The 3,411-nt window shown below is 46.6% G+C and overlaps 1 pseudogene; it reads right to left on the bottom strand.

The window, feature by feature from the left end:
* Window positions 1-763: 763 nt before the first annotated feature.
* LOC132009067 (CREB-regulated transcription coactivator 2-like) lies at window positions 764-2,763 on the bottom strand (annotated as a pseudogene).
* Between the last annotated feature and the right edge of the window lie 648 nt (window positions 2,764-3,411).

Here is a 3,411-nt window from a genome sequence, read left to right on the forward strand (position 1 = left end):
GTGTAAACCTGGCGATTCACAGACCTGTACCCCTGGGGATAAAAATATAATATATGTTTATAAAAAATTAAAAATTAAAAAAAAGAATGGTATATTTTGTCTAATTTCTTTGGGCAACTTTTGAGATGATCGTGTGATTTTTATCTTTCCTTTTCTTGGCGTATTGAATTACACTTATTGATCTTTGTAGGTTCAACTACCCTTGCATCCCACAGATAAATCCCATTTAGCTATGGTGCCTAATTTGTTTAATGTGTGAACTCAGTTTGATAACTGAGAATTTTCCCATCTGTATTCATCAACAATACTGGTTTATTGCTTTTTTCTTGTGGTGGTGTCCTTATCTGGTTTGCTATCAAAATGATACTCCCTTTGTAGAATGTATTCAAAATTCTTGCCTCTTCCTTAACATTCTGGAATAATGAGGAGTATTGGTGTTAGTTTTCCACTGCATGTTCATAGAATTCACTAGTGAAGCCATTTGACCACGAAGTTTTCTTTTGGGAGTTTTTTGATTGCTTACTCTATCTCTTGAGTTACAGGTTATAAGTGTTAGGCCCCCTTTGAGCTTCACTGGACCCAACCCTTATGCAGAATTCAGGGGCCACCAGGACAAACCCCTGGCTTTTCCTCATTCTTGGGATCTTTCATTCAGTTTAGACAGAGGCTATGTGGGCAGAGTGGAGTCTCTCCTGGCCCAGGGGAATGGAGAAAAGGAAGAGTGATGGGGCAGGGCCAAGAAGAGGGAGGTTGAGAAGGCTCCTCACTGCAGATGCTGACTTTGGAATAAGTCCTCCACAGCAGGATCACTCAGCAAGCCATAGGGGTTGCTCAGCATGTGGAATCGTTCCAGGCCCAGTGTTTTCATGTGCAACAACTCCTCCAGCCCCAACCCGACCCCAGCTAGGTTGATAATCCTTCAAAGCCAGTCACTCCAGCCAGAGCTGCCACAATCTCCTTACAATAACCTGGGGAGGACCCTCCTGGGAGGATGCTGTTGGCCCCTGAGCCATGGCAGGAACAGAGGTCAAGTTCTGGTGGTTGAGGGCATGGGGGTCCTGTAGGCCTTTAATTGGCCCCTTGTTTCCTAAAAATAAAGGCCCCTCAGAAAAGCTGGGGGATCCAATATCAGGCTGGTTGATGGTCTTCCATACTAAACCACTCTTGCTGCTGAGACAGAGTGTGTGCATGCCAGGGGACAAACAAGTCCTAGCAGCAGTCATCAAAGAGCATGCTGTGAGGAAACAGGTTCCCCAGGCTGAAGTCCCTCACTGGCTGATGGTAAAATTCTTGGTCATGCCCATTGAGCTGGGTGGGTATAGTGTCCCACAGTGTGGTGGGCTACACAGGGGCTGCCCACCTGAAGGTTGCTTTGAATAGGCCGGAGAGGATATCACGGGATGTTATAGAGACTTTGGGGTAGGTGGCTGGGTGGGCAGAACCAAATTTGGGGGGCTGTATGGGTATGGAGTCAGCCTCTAGACAGTGGACAGTTTGCTGTTATCCAGGGGGACACCCTGAGTGATGCAGGACAAGGCAGGTGACATTGTTGTCACAAACTTTCTGAGCAGTTGCTCTTGGGTGTCAGCTGAGCCCTTGGGCAAGCTCAGGAGGCTGAGGGGAACATGGTGGTGGCAGGAAAGGATTCCAGGGGGGAGAAGCTGGGTAAGGGGGGTACCCAGCACAGGAGATGAAGCAGAGAGGGAGGAATTGGAGGATGAGAGATGCAGTGCACTGAGTGAAGGGTGACCCAGGGAGGAGGCTGACAGTGAGGGGTGGCTATCAGAGCCTTGAACATGGGGGTGGGGACTACTCTAGGAAGCCCAGGGGTTGGGACTGCCCAGGGAAGACCACAGGATGGGTAGCTGAGCAGGGAGTAAAGTCCTGTCTCATCATAGCCCAAGGTTGGTCCAGGCACTGGCTCCCACAGATCCTGATGTGGCTCATGCCGTGTCTTAATTTGGAGGTACGGATGTCCTCACTCAGGTCTCATCAGGGACCTGGGAGGTGGAAAATGCCAGGGGAAAGTGCAGGTTGGTGAGATAAGGTAGGGATCTACCTGTGTTCATGGCTGGTGGAAGGACAGGCATACTGGCAGGCTGGTCAGGGAGCACATTTTGCTCTGATTAACATCAGAAAGGTGTTCATTGCAGGGATTTCACAGGACTAAGATCAGGAAGAACATCAGGACAGCTTCCAAGCATGGCATGGCTTCAACAAATCTTTGTTCTCTAACAAGTTCTCTTTAATAACAGGGACTTTGGAGTGCACATTGCCATTCAGAAAAGCTCCACAGTGGCTGTGCAGGATGCTAGGAGGGGCGGGGCCTGGATAAGTGTCCTGAGGGCTGGGGTTCCTCACACTGGTGTGAAGGCAGAGTCAGTACTTGTCCTATTTAGTCAGATGGTAGTAGAAAGACCTGCCCCTTCACAGCAGGGACATTGTCCCAGGGCACATCCTCCACCAGCTGGGCTCTGGGGAAAAAGACAAATAGGTAGGTCCACAGGGAGAGCTGTCTTTCTGGCAGGGATAATAGTGGAGAGGGGACGCCATTTTTCTGGAATCTCACTGTAACTTTTCCAAAGCTCCTGGTGCCCAGTTCTCCACAATGAATACAGAGGCAAGTTGACGGGGCTCTTAGAACTCAGCCAGGTCAGAGCTTATCTGGTTATCAGTGGGTAGAGAATGGCCATAAGGAGAGCTCCTTGTGTATGCCAGTCGCAATGTGGGGGCCTGTAGGCTCCATGTGTTCCTCAAACCCATGATCTCTGGTGTTTGTGCCTCCCCTACAAGCCTGTCTTCCTGCCCTTCAGCCTCCACCTGTGCCTCTCAGATGACTAGACTGATCTGTGCAGGTTGTCTACATCTTCTTAAGTCAGTCTTGGTCAGTTGTGTGTTTCTAGGAATGGACCCATTTCTTTTAGATATATAATTGGTTGGTATGCAATTATTCATAGTCTTTCATGTTTCTACATATTCCTGTCCTACCTGTTGTAATAACCCTCTTTTATTTCTTCTTTTTTTATTATATTATGTTAGTCACCATACAGTATTATGTCTCTTTTTTTCTTAGACTAGCCAAATTTTTGCCAGTTTGTGTTCATCATCTTCTAGAACCAGCTTTTAGTTTCATTGATCCTTTTGATTGTTTTTCTGGCCTCTATTTCATTTAATTCTGCTCTGATTTTTTATTATCTCTTTCCTTTTGTTAACTTTGGGCTTAATTTGTCCCTCTTTTTCTAGTCCACTGAAGTGTAAAGGCAGATTGACATCTTTCTAATTTTTTGTTGCTCTAAACTTCCTCTCAGAGCTGCTTTTACAGCAACCCACAAAATTTGATATATTGTATTTTCATTTTCACTTGTTTGAGACCATTATTTTATTTCCCTTTTGATTTCCTCTTTGACCTAT

The sequence above is a fragment of the Mustela nigripes genome, unplaced genomic scaffold (genome assembly GCF_022355385.1).
Source record: "Mustela nigripes isolate SB6536 unplaced genomic scaffold, MUSNIG.SB6536 HiC_scaffold_4058, whole genome shotgun sequence".
Taxonomy (NCBI): domain Eukaryota; kingdom Metazoa; phylum Chordata; class Mammalia; order Carnivora; family Mustelidae; genus Mustela; species Mustela nigripes.